The following is a 12779-nucleotide window of genomic DNA, read 5'->3' on the forward strand; positions in this document are numbered from 1 at the left end:
CAGTGCATATGTATAAAATGCCACGGTGTTAGTGAGCACACTCAAGTCCTTTCACATATGTGATTAGCTCACTCGATCCTCACGACAACCTTTCAAAGTGGGTTTGACCCTGACACGTGAAGAGACTCAGTTTCAGGGAGATTCAGTATCTTGCAGATTTAAACCCAAGCAGTCCGTCCGACCATACTCCGAAGTTCTATCACATCAGACTATACAAATCATTAAAAATTACTAGAAATGTGGCTTTGAGACTTTACATTTCTTTAAAAATGTCTGCACTGTATATTTTACACCTCTGCTTTCTGAGCAAGGAAGTAGACATGTGAAAAGGATTTTTTTTCCTGGATACCTGGAAATCCCCTAAGAAACCATTGTCGTTTAAAGGATATGCTCCCTGATTAATTAGACCTCATCAACATGCAAGCAAATTTTTGTTTTCAGAGAAAATAAAAAAAAACTTTCCATCTAATTAATTCCTTAGCAGGCAATGCAAATGCATTCTTCTTGCCAAATCCAGCAGAGGGCAGGATGCTCCCACCAATAGCCAGCAAGCCTGTGCCACCCATCAAGCCCGCACAACTCCCTAGTGGAGAGTGCTCCAGCGTTCCAGACGTCATCATTTTCTCATCTGGATCTGGAAAAAGAGCTCAGGCTTGAACTGAGAATAGGGGCTGAGAGATGAGGACTGGGGAATGTCGGGGAAAGTTTTGCTTCGGAGCCTGCCCATGTTCTGTTGGGATTTGATCTTTAAGGTACCTGGAAACTGGCCAGTTCCAATTACCTTGGAATCCAAATAACTTGCTGAGGAGGTCACCGTGGGGTGATCACTTCCGTTTCTAGACTTAGGCCATCTTGGGTAGCAGTAGGCTATGACACTATGGACCTCGTCAGCCCCCTATCCTCAGTCCATCCCGCACCTATGATATCTCCTGGTGTCTTCCAAAACTCCCAATGGTTTCTTGTTCCCTGACCTCCTCTGTCTGACATTACTACTGCAGTCCTCATTGATAAGAGATAATGACCTCTGCCCGTTAATTCAAATCCTCTCTCTGTCCCCAGACCCGATTTTGGGGCCATCTCAGGAAAATTTCTAGAAATCCTGGTCCTGTGATCATCATCAAGAAACTTTCATCAAGTGAACCAAGAGGGGAAGGCTTTGTACTAGGTCTTGGGTCTAAAAAGATGCACTCCATCTTTTCTAGTCAAGATTGTAACGTGGTAAATACAAAATAGAAGGGAGCAGGACGAGTGCCATAGTTCTCAGGAGATACCAACCAGTGCTTCTAAAGATGGCAGCAAAATTGTAGCAATCTTCTATCCCAGAATTTTCAAACTATGGACAAAAGGTTTGTCTCCTGTACCTCAAATGCTCCCAGAGAGGAGTGGTGGTTGGGAATAGGGTGGTCAGCTGAGAACGCTCTGCATTATTCCCCAGCCCACCCCCTTCCACTCCCCTCCTCCAACTAGACGAGAGTAGTTCCATTTTACCTGTATTATTTATGTACACCTCTGGGTATCATACAATGAATGAATTTATTCATTATATAATGAATTTATTCATTATATCATACAATGAAATGGAGCTTGTAAACATAAGTAAACAATCTACTCATCAATAATTACAAAACAACAAATTTTAAAAACGGTTTGATGATCACTGCTCAAAAACACAAAGACCTTTCTTTACTGTTGAAGTAGCCAAGCCTGGAAAGGAGGAGAGTCCTGAGGTGGACTGTAGGCTGTAGTGTGAAAGAACAGGCACCTGAATACGTTATCTAGTCTCCAAAGCCCAAGACGCTGCCTAATAAAAATGGGGCTTACTTTGAATCCAAAGGAAGGAGAGGCATTAAATAAAGGGATAGAGCCCCCAGTTACCTGTGACCAGAGCATTCCCACTAGTGGAGGTACTTGGAGTAAAGGTGAGAGACGAATGTGCTTGCAGGGGCCTGACCAGCAAACAAAGACTGAGGCTATGTTTTTCTGCACATATTTTGAATAAGGGATTCAGCACTGGGACAGAGCAGTGAATGAGATAGATGGGTACCTATCTGTGTTCATGGAGCTTATATTCTTGTAGCAGAAACAGGTATGTGATTTTAACTTAGTAAATGCTACACTGGAAAATACAGGGTGCCACAAGACCATTCTTGAACTCTGTGGCTCATTACCACATTCTGGATTGAGCATTTGGCCCGACTTCTTAAATTACTCAAGCAATCACCTATTCTAAAAGCACCGAGTCCTGCCTGGCCCTCCAGAGAGCCTTGCGCAAGCCTCAAACAAGATGTAATTGAAGATCCCACATTGCATTTGGCTGTTATGTTTTCTCAGTCTCCTCCAGTCTGGGACTGGTCCTCAGTCTCTTTTCCTTCATCTTTTATGACCTTAACACTTTTGGAGGATACTGGTCTTTAGTTTGAGTTTGTCTGATGTCTCTTCATGATTAAATGAAAGTTATGTACTTTTGACAAGAAACCACAGAATTGGTGTCATGCCCTTCCCAGGCCATCCTATTAGGAAGTCCAGGATGTCAATACGTCATGCTATTGGTGATGTTAATTTTGATTACTTGGTGAAGTTAGTGTCTGCCACGTTTCTTCACTGCAAGGATACTACTTTTTCCTTTGCAATTCATATCTTGTGGTGAGATATTCTGAGATTATGCAAATATCTTGTTTCTAATTATATGTTTGCCCACTAATTTTAGCATCCATTGAGGTTTCCCTAAAACAATTATTACAGTGGCATTTGCCAAATGTCGGTTTTATATTTCCACTGTTCTTATTACATTTACTCATTGGAATTTCACTGTAAGGAAAAACAGCCCTTTCTTTTGTATGTATTTAGTTATTTGTTCAATTATGTGTTTTATCAGTGCAGACTTGGATATTTATTTTATCCTATGAATTATAATCCAATATTCCCAGCTTTGACAGTTGGGAACTACTTCAGGTTGGCGTCTGACCTTTTCAATACACTTCCATCATGTTTTGAACATTTGCTTTCTGATACCACAAGCCAGGCTTACCTTGTACTCAGCCTTGGACTTGGCTATTTTATTTAAAAATAGTGCTTAGAAACCAAGTTTTGGGCATTAGGTATACTCATTGCTGTAGGGGTGTTATTGTTTCTAGGTCCTCTAAGTGAAGAGATCGAAGAAATATATACAGGAACACACAAATACATACAGATCTGTATCTATTTCTGTATCTTCCTCCCCACTAGTTAAAACTCATCCCTATGACCTTGATCCACAGGGTTCATTCTAGCCTTCCCTCTTTCTTCATTTGTTACTCCTTTCTCTGACAGTAATAAATTGGCTCTCACTATCCACAATTTATTTACTTATTTACTCAATTTTGGAATATATGTAGTTTCAGAATTACTAATATAAACCTCTGTGAAAAACAAATTTACTAAAAAGAGTGCCATATTTGTGTCTTTGGCCTTGTAAGCCAAATGTTTCCAATATTATGCTTGTTATTTTCTTTTTTTCCCATTTGTTATGGCAGTGGTATTCATTTTAAGCAGCTGATTCATAGGGAACCATATGTATTCTGTTGGGATTCTCCATATATATATATCCTAGTTAACACTAATTACCTATCTTTTAATGTCTGCCACACTGCTTGGTCCTAACAGAACTATACAAGAAGGTGGGCTTAGAGCTATGCCCCCACTCATGCCTTCCACCTATTCCCACTCCCACATTCTTCCCACTCCATTACCACTGACCTCTTAGACAATCATTTTAGTGTCTAATCTATTCTTTCCATATTCCTTTCTGCCCAAATAAGAGCAGGTGTGTGTGTGTGTGTGTGTGTGTGTGTGTATTCTTATATCTCTTTCATTTGTACTTAAAAGGGTACCCTACCCTACTATTGATACCCTGAATACCACTGTATATTGGTTTGGAAAGCTCTTTTTCATTCTTTTTTATAGCTGCATAATACTCTCTATTATGTGGATATACCACAGTTTATTTGACTATCCTCTTACGTATGGGTATTTAGATAGTTTTCCATATTTTATATTTTCAAACAGTGCTCCAATGAATAACATTGTGCATGTTATTTGTATTGTTGTCTTCAGAACAACTTTCTAGAAACAAGATTAAATCAAAAGGTAAATGCATGTAAACCTTTGTTAGATATTGCTTAATTTTCCTGGGGAGATTTTAACCTAATGATATCCGAGCCCTAGCCCCAGATATTCTGATATAATTGACTGAAGAATGGGACCAAGGATTGGTATCATTATTTAATACATTTTTATCACTTTATGGAGGTATAATTTATACCATAAATTCACACACTGTATGTGTACAGTTCAATAATTTTTAAAGTACATTTATAGAGTTGTGCAAACATCACCAGTATTGGTATGTTTTCAAAGCTAATGAAAATGAAGTTTCAGACCACTAATTGCTACACTATTGTTGGTACCACATGGTACCGCATGGTGTCATTATTAAAGGCCCATGCTGCTACTTGGAGGCACTGGGCTTTTCCTTTATTGCAGCGCCCCTACTGGTTTAGATTAGCAGAAACTGTTACACTTTGAGCAAAAGCATGTGGCTCAATATCAGTCTTTATTCTTCAGCGTGGAATTAGAATCACTGAGCTATAAAAATGGTATTGGAGTGAGCTTCCAGCAAAAGTTACATACTTGGGGCACCTGGGTGGCTCAGTTGGTTAAGCCTCTTCCTTTGGCTCAGATCATGATCCCAAGGTCCTGGAATCAAGCCTCACGTTGTGCTCTCTGCTCAGTTTCCTCCCCTCTCTCTCTGCCTGCTTGTGATCTCTCTCTCTCTCTCTCTCTGTCAAATAAATAAATAATTAAAAAAAAAAAAGCTACACACTTGTCCAAACCAGTTCTCCTCCTAGACTCTTGTGCTGTGAAACCATTACACCAGACTTCATTTGTGACTTCTTTAAAGGTATTCTCCTATTCATGTCTGGTCTTTACTGTCCCAGCAATCAGCTGAGCATAACCCTAAACAAAGGAGAAGCCAACATAAATTTTAAATATTTCCCATATGAGATAGCCCTTTGGATGTCGTCCTTAAGAAGCACTCATACAGTTCCATATATATAGGGTCTCACCAGCATTGACCCAGTCTGGGAAATATTGAGAATGATTTTTTTTGGTCGGTGATATTTAAACAGATCTTCAGCTGATGACTCCTAATTAATCTGGTGAAACACAGGGAGGTAAAGGAGTTCACATTCCATGCAAAGAAAAGACATCTGCAAAGAGCCAGTTGGAGGACAGAACAGCAAAGTTGCTGTGAATGGCGCACAGAGAGGTGATAAGGGAATATGTCACTGGATAAGTCTAGATGGGTAGACCTGAGGCCAGCTCATTCGGACCCTTTTAGACCTGAAGGATTTTGTCCCTAATCTTAAAATCAGCAGAGACCCACCAAAAAAATTTAAGTGTTGGATCAGAGGAAGATAAAGGGGAACTGCATGATTGTATTTACTGAAAAAAGTTCACTGTGATAGCAGCAAAGAAAACAAACCTACAAGAGTAGGTACTGGAAGACCAATTAGAAACAAGTGTTCTGAAACAGGGAGAAATGACTTTTTTTAAAAATCTGGCTGGTGACTAGAGTAGTGCAATATTGAAAAAAGCAATAGATTGACAGGACTTAATGATTGGTTAACTCTGGGGCTGAGAAAGAGTAGGTATCAAGGATGACTCAAGTTAACAGACTATACCACCCACTTCTTCTCCTGATTGCAGTCATCTCTGGTTCTCCTCTCATTACTCCTCATCATTCTTTTAAACTTTTAGCTCCTCACTCTCTGTTGCTTTCACCATCCTGTGATAATTCTTGATGATCTCAAGATATATGCAAACAATTCTTTCATTACCCTGATTGTTTGGTTCCTTGATTTCCTCTTCTATAATCATTTTGTATTCTATGCTACCTTACCCACTGATTCCCATGGACATATACTTGATTTTTGCTACTATGAATTGAAATCCCTCCATAGTTTTATTTGCAAAAACCCCTTCTAGTACTCCAACTCCAATAATCCTGTGACCCTACCAGGCTTTATATTCCACCGATACTACCAGGATCACACTATCCCTCATCCCATCATATGTTCATATCTATTACTTAACAGCTTAAATTCTAGAACCAATCATTCCAATCACTCTTTCTTATAGCCTCAACTCACTTACCACTCCCCGCCACCCAATCTATAGAATCTCTTGGCCAAGCCACCATTATGACAATTAAATGATGTCCTTTAAATTTGAGTAAAAATAAGGTGAATGCAGAGATCTTCTGTTTTCTTCTTAAGATCAAATCTCCTTCCTTCTCTTCTCTACACTATAGCTGACCAAAAGGGACTACATACTACACAGCAACCATGCCCTCTTGGCTTTCAAATGGTTCAAGCAATGGAAAGGCCTGGCAGGAAATGGAAAGGATGGAGGATAATCGAGTTCTATCTGGTTCCATCCCTGCAAATTCACCAAAGGTTGTCTGTGTCTCTAAGTGAACTCAGTACACTGGTTTGCTGTAGGGATTTCACTTTCTTGAATTTTGGAAATCGCCAGTCCCACGCAGACCTTCCCATCCAGACATGTTAGTAGGTCTACTTCCAGTCAACCTGACTTTCTGCCTATCTCTGTAGTTCAAGTGCACCCTGCCTACATCTTTTGTATTACATTTATTATTAAGGTATAACTGACACAGTGAAATGCACGAGCCAATCAACTTTGACAAACATAGACACCTAGAAAACCCACATTCCAACCAAGATATAGAACATTTCCATCTCACTAGAAAGTTTTCTCATGAACTTGCCCAGTCAGTGTACTGCTTGCCAAGGCAAGAAATATTCTGATTTCTATCGCTATAGGTTATGTTTATTTATTTTGAACTTGTATAAATTGAATCATAAAGGTTTTATTCTTTTGTGTCTTGCATTTTCTATCAACATCACACCTATGAGATTGATCATATAGTTGGATCACATCTCTTTTCACTGTCTTACTCCACTGTATGAGTAGACTACAATTTATCTCTTCTCTTAAACATGGACATTTGAGTGGTTTCTAGTTATTGGCTTTTATACCTAAAAATGTTACCAGTTATACTTGTGCAATCATTTTGTGAACATGTGTTTTCATTTTTCAGTTAAAGAGAAGTGAAATTGATGATTCATATGGAAAATCTATTGTTTATCTTTTTAAGAAATTGCCAAGAAGTTTTTCAAAGTGACTGAATGATTTTATATTCCATAACAAATGCATGATAGCTCCAATCACTTCATAGTCTTCCAGCATTTGGGGTTGTTACATTATCTTCCTATTTTTAGACATTTTACTAAGTGTATAGTAGTCTCACTGTAGTTTTAACTCGCATTTCTAATACTGAGTACCTCCTCATGCACTTATTAACGGGAGCATTTATCTTCTTATAGTTGAATTATAACAGTTTTTTTAATAGTCTCAATACAAGGTCTTTGCACATGTATATTTTGCCAATATTTTCTTCTACTTAATGTCTTGCCCTTTCATTTTCTGTTGATTAGAGGATAGTATTGTATCAATGCTAATTTCCTATTTTGATCACTGTACCATAGTTATCTAGGAGAATGCCCTTGTGTTCAAGAGATACATAATTGAGTAGGTAGAATTAAAAAAGAATCATGTCTGCCATATATATGAAAGAGAGAGAGAATGACATAACAAATGTGGTAAAATGTTAACATGAGGAATCTGAATAAAGGGTAATCAGGAATTCTTTATACTGACACTTTTCTGCAAGCCTGAAGTTTTTTATAAAATTTGAAAAATGTTGTCAAAAAGCTCATGGGAAGAAAGCCTTTTAATAGGAAAGATAGTATTACGGATTGAATGTTTGTGTCTTTCCCACATGCATATATTGAAGCTCTAACCTCAATGTGGTGATATTAGAAGGCAAGGCCTTTGGGAGGTAATTCAGTTTAGATTAAGTCATGAGAGTGGAGGCCGCATGCTGGGATTCGCGTCCTTTTAAGAAGAGAAAAGGAAATCAGAGATTCCAGCTAGAAGAGCAGCGATCTGCAAACCAGGAAACAGGTCCTCATCAGATCCTGAATCTACAAGCACCTCATTGTGGGACTTTCCAGCATCTAGAACTGTGGAAAACAACGTTTTGATTTTAAGATACTCACTTTATGGTATTTTGTCATAGCAGCCCAAACTAAGACAAAAGGACTAATCAAACTTATGTGCTAGAGAGAACCCAAGTCAGTGGAAAACTGACATATTTTGGAAAGGTACGTAGAAGACAAGTGGTAGAAGCCTTAAATGTCAGACTAAAAGAGAGCAACTGGAATAAATTAACAGTTGTTGAACATAGGAAGAAAATGTGTGATATATTCTTTTAGGAATATTAGTCTGGCAAAAGCATTCTTGGGAAAATAGGAGATGAGCTGGAGACACAGCTTAATGGATAATTGCCAACACAGCAAGTGAAAATGTGGATTAGGTAGTAATGAGAATAGAAAGGATGGGACAGATGTGAAAAGAATTATGGTACACTAGCTTTGCAGGGGCCTTAGAAAGCCAGAATTTTCAAATCTCTGCAGAAAATTCTGAAACACAGCCATCCATGGGAACTTTGAGACTAGAACACATATTGGCACTATAAAGTGACATTATTGAGACATGAGCCCTGGATGGGGAAATCTGTGGTCAAAGGAACCAAATTGAGACTAAAGAAAATGGAAAGTTACCATAATAAAATTGTGGGTTTAATTATTTTAAGACAGAGCACTTAAAATAAAAATCCGAAGTAATAAATCCAAAGGAAATGCAATGAAATTAACAACTTTATATTGACTGGAAATGGAGCCAGAGATTTGGATGGGATTATTCAATATTGTTTAAGTCAAACTATTGCCATATCTTGATTAAATCATAATGTCTTTTAAGTTTTGGGCTTTTTTTTTTTTTTGTATTTAGAGAAGACTATCAGTGAATAAAAATATGTGTGGTAAGATACAAGCTCTATCTACTCCTATTCCCTTTCCTCATCTCCCTCATTATCCCGAGCTGTTTAAACCTCTCTTGCATATTTCCTAAGTAGTGAATCAAATGGCTGTTCAAAAGAACTTCCAGTTATACACTTCATTCTCTGTAATTTCTACCTCATGAGCCTCTACAGCTCAGCATAGAAAAATGCCTTTGTCCAACAAAATGGAGTACAGTCACCCTGCCATAGTCAAAAGAAAAACATAATTACCTTTTTCTTTCTCTCTCTTCTCTCACTTTCTGTTTCTTTCTTTATTTTCTTTCTTTTCCTTGAGTGTCTCATAGGGCTCAAATAATTACTAATAGTGAATATATTTCTAAGAGAAGAAAGTTTAGCCAATCCAGAAAGTGAATACACAAGCAGACAATGACTTTAAATGAGAGCTACATAATAAAGCACTTGCTATGTCAAGGCGATCAATAAATAGTAGCCTCCTCCCCTACCCAACTCCATCCACTATTTGTGGAAAATAAGAAATAGAAAAAAAATTGTCACAATTAAAAATAAAGTTCATTTGTGTTTTGCTGCCAATCTCAGTTACCTCCCCAGGCAACAATTGATTTCTATTGGGCCCTGTTGGGTTATGAAGTGTTTTCCAAAAGGGGTGCAGAGAGGTTACAAAGTAGCTTTCAGGAGTATTTTTTGCTTATTGTGGGTGGAAAGAGAGAGTAGGCAAAGAACTCTGGGAACAAAATTGTCTCTCCCACTACTTCTAACAATTAAAGATTCATAGTACTTAATGAGCTGTTCTTTTAAAGAGCAAAGTTCTCATGGGGTTAATCCTCATTTGCACCTGAATGTCATTAAACAAATAATTGATTTTAGCTAAAATTCAAGGCAGAAATTTTGTGGTTAGGGAAGGAGATATGAAGAACCTCTTTGTGAAGTAGGTAAGTGGCAGACTCCTATAACTAGAGGCTCTGAGGGCAGTGAGTATCTGAAACTAGGGGAAGAGATGGCAAGTGGCAGCAGGATTCCAGAAGAAAAAGAGGTAATCGCCAAGTACAATGCTGACACTTTAATTGGAAGTCAGAGAGCAATGGATGTGTGCCACCCATATTCCAGCAGGATTTTCAAATGACTACATTCAGACATCTAGACTCGTAATAATAGTTTCTCTTATTTCCATACAACAATCATAAACCTTACAACAATTTTGCAAGATAGATATTATATCATTGTTTCTCAACTCAGGAAACTTGAACACAGAGAAATTATATAGCTTTCTCGAGGTCACACCGAAGCTCGTAAATATAAGGGCAGAATTTGACCATAAATTTTCTTGAGTGCAAAGTGTGCCTTGTTTTCAAGGAAGGCCTGAACCCTTGGCAGGTTACAAATCTCACCTTCTTTCTACTGGATTCAATTTTTTCAGGCTATAGCTTAACAAACATTTTAGTTCAGCTCAGTGTCCTTCTGATCAACCTCTACCTTCTCAAAGGCGTGGGTCAAAGAGTGGAAAGAAGTCAAACTGTGGCTTCAGGCACCCTGGAATCCACAATTCAGCTCTGCCACTTATGTGCTATGTGGCTGTTAGCCTATTTCTTCATCTGTAAAGTAGCTGATCATACCCAGCTTACAGTACTCTTGCTTTATAACAATCATCTCATAATCTAGTGGCTTAATTTTTTTATATATATTTGGCCTGTAATTTTTTAAGCTGATCAAAGTCTGGTAGGGATAACTCATCTCTGCTTCACACAATGTCAGCTGGGGCAGCTTCAAGGCTGGGAGCAGAATCATGTAAAGGCTCAGTTACTCACAAGTCTGGCAATTGATTCTGGGTACTGTCTGATACATTAGCTGATGCCATCAGCAAGAACATCTATACACGGCCTCTGCCTGTGACTTGGCCTTCCTCATAGCGTGGGATTACAAACGTCACCATTCCAGGAGAAAGAAGTTAGGTGGAAGCTCCATTTCTTTTCGTGCTCTGGCCTCAGAAGCCACACAGCATCACTTTTTTTTTTTTTAAGACTTTATTTATTTATTTATTTGACAGGCAGAGATCACAAGCAGACAGAGAGAGAGGGAGAAGCAGGCTCCCTGCTGAGCAGAGAGCCTGATGTGGGGCTCGATCCCAGGATCCTGGGATCATGACCTGAGCTGAAGGCAGAGGCTTAACCCACTGAGCCACCCAGGTGCCCCTCACACAGCATCACTTTTGCAGCATTTTACTCTATGATGTAGTCACTAAAGTCTACTCAAGTTTCAGGGGATGGGATATGCATTCCATTAATGGGCGAATGACAGATCCTGGAAGAGCATTTGGGACCAGAAATATTGTGGAGACTATTTTTAGAAACTAAAATCTGCCACAATCCACTTTTGGCCACACTGATTCACATCTCTATATGCAAAATAAACTCACTTTCTCTGCCATGATCCCTCTATCAAGTTCATTAGGATTGAGTTTAAGATCCAGGATCTTGACATCTAAATCAGATGAATATCTTTGGGTGTGGTTTCTTGAGTTTAGCCTTGAATGACATTCCTTTTGATCTACAGATGTGTGAACTAAAGAGATGATTCTTCTTTCCACACACACTTGACATCCAACAATGATGTGATATATGGAAGAAAACCATTAAATGTATGCATATTCAAATGGGAAAAATAGATAGAACAGAGCTGTCACTGGTTTATTCCAAAATAAAACTAGAAACAGTTACCAGTTCCTTGACCAGGGCTCAGTCTTACCACGTAAGAGGTCTCCAGGGCTCTTTGCTCTGCCTTTGGGCTCTTTCAATCGACTACCTTATCTTTTCTATTCCATAAAATGTAGATCATCTTTGCAGTTGGGTGATTTTCTTTTTTTTTTCTTTTTTTTTTAAATTTTTAATTTATTTACTTGACAGAGAAAGATCACAAGTAGGCGGAGAGGCAGGCAGAGAGAGAGGAGGAAGCAGGCTCCCCGTCGAGCAGAGAGCCCGATGCGGGGCTCGATCCCAGGACCCTGAGACCATGACCTGAGCGAAGGCAGAAGCTTTAACCCACTGAGCCAACCAGGGGCCCCAGTTGGGTGATTTTCTTAATCTGCCTCCTGGTCACAGATTTTTGGGGATACAGATGCCTCTTAATTTTGTACTCTCTCTATCCTTTTTAGTAGAAGGAAACAAAATTCCTTTAAACAATTTGTGGGTTTCTTATGAATCACTTTATAACCCACCCCATTATACAAAAAGTAATATGTCCAAATCTTATTGAGATAAGACTTTTTTTCTAACTTGGGTTTCCTTTAAAGACATCTACCTTAATATTCTTAGAAACCCTATTGTTTTGTGGAAGGAGTCTATAAGGCACCGCTTAAGATCCTTAGAGGTACTTTTTGTTTATTCAAAGTGGTCTATAAGGCACTATCTGAAAATTTTATGAGGCTTTCACAAATGATTTTATATTTAGACCATGTTTTCCTGACAGAACCCTGGATTTGATCTCTGCTCAGAAGCCACATCTTAATTTTAGTATCATTTGCCATCTGGAGAGGCTGGGAATGAGAAACAGTTTTCTTTTCCAACCCAGCAAGTCCTGGAGACTTTATATATAACAGTTCTTTCTTTAGCTCATCTCTTTTCCTTACATTCTACTACAGGCGGTTAGAAACAGACAGGTGGCAAAGCATTCTCAACCCTCTTTCTGCAAATCTTCTTAGCTAGAAAATAGGTATGTTTCTTATTTTCCACCTTACTGCAGGAGACATTGTTGCTAAACTTTCTATCACTATATAACAAGAATC

This window comes from Meles meles, chromosome 9 (genome assembly GCF_922984935.1).
Source record: "Meles meles chromosome 9, mMelMel3.1 paternal haplotype, whole genome shotgun sequence".
Lineage (NCBI taxonomy): Eukaryota > Metazoa > Chordata > Mammalia > Carnivora > Mustelidae > Meles > Meles meles.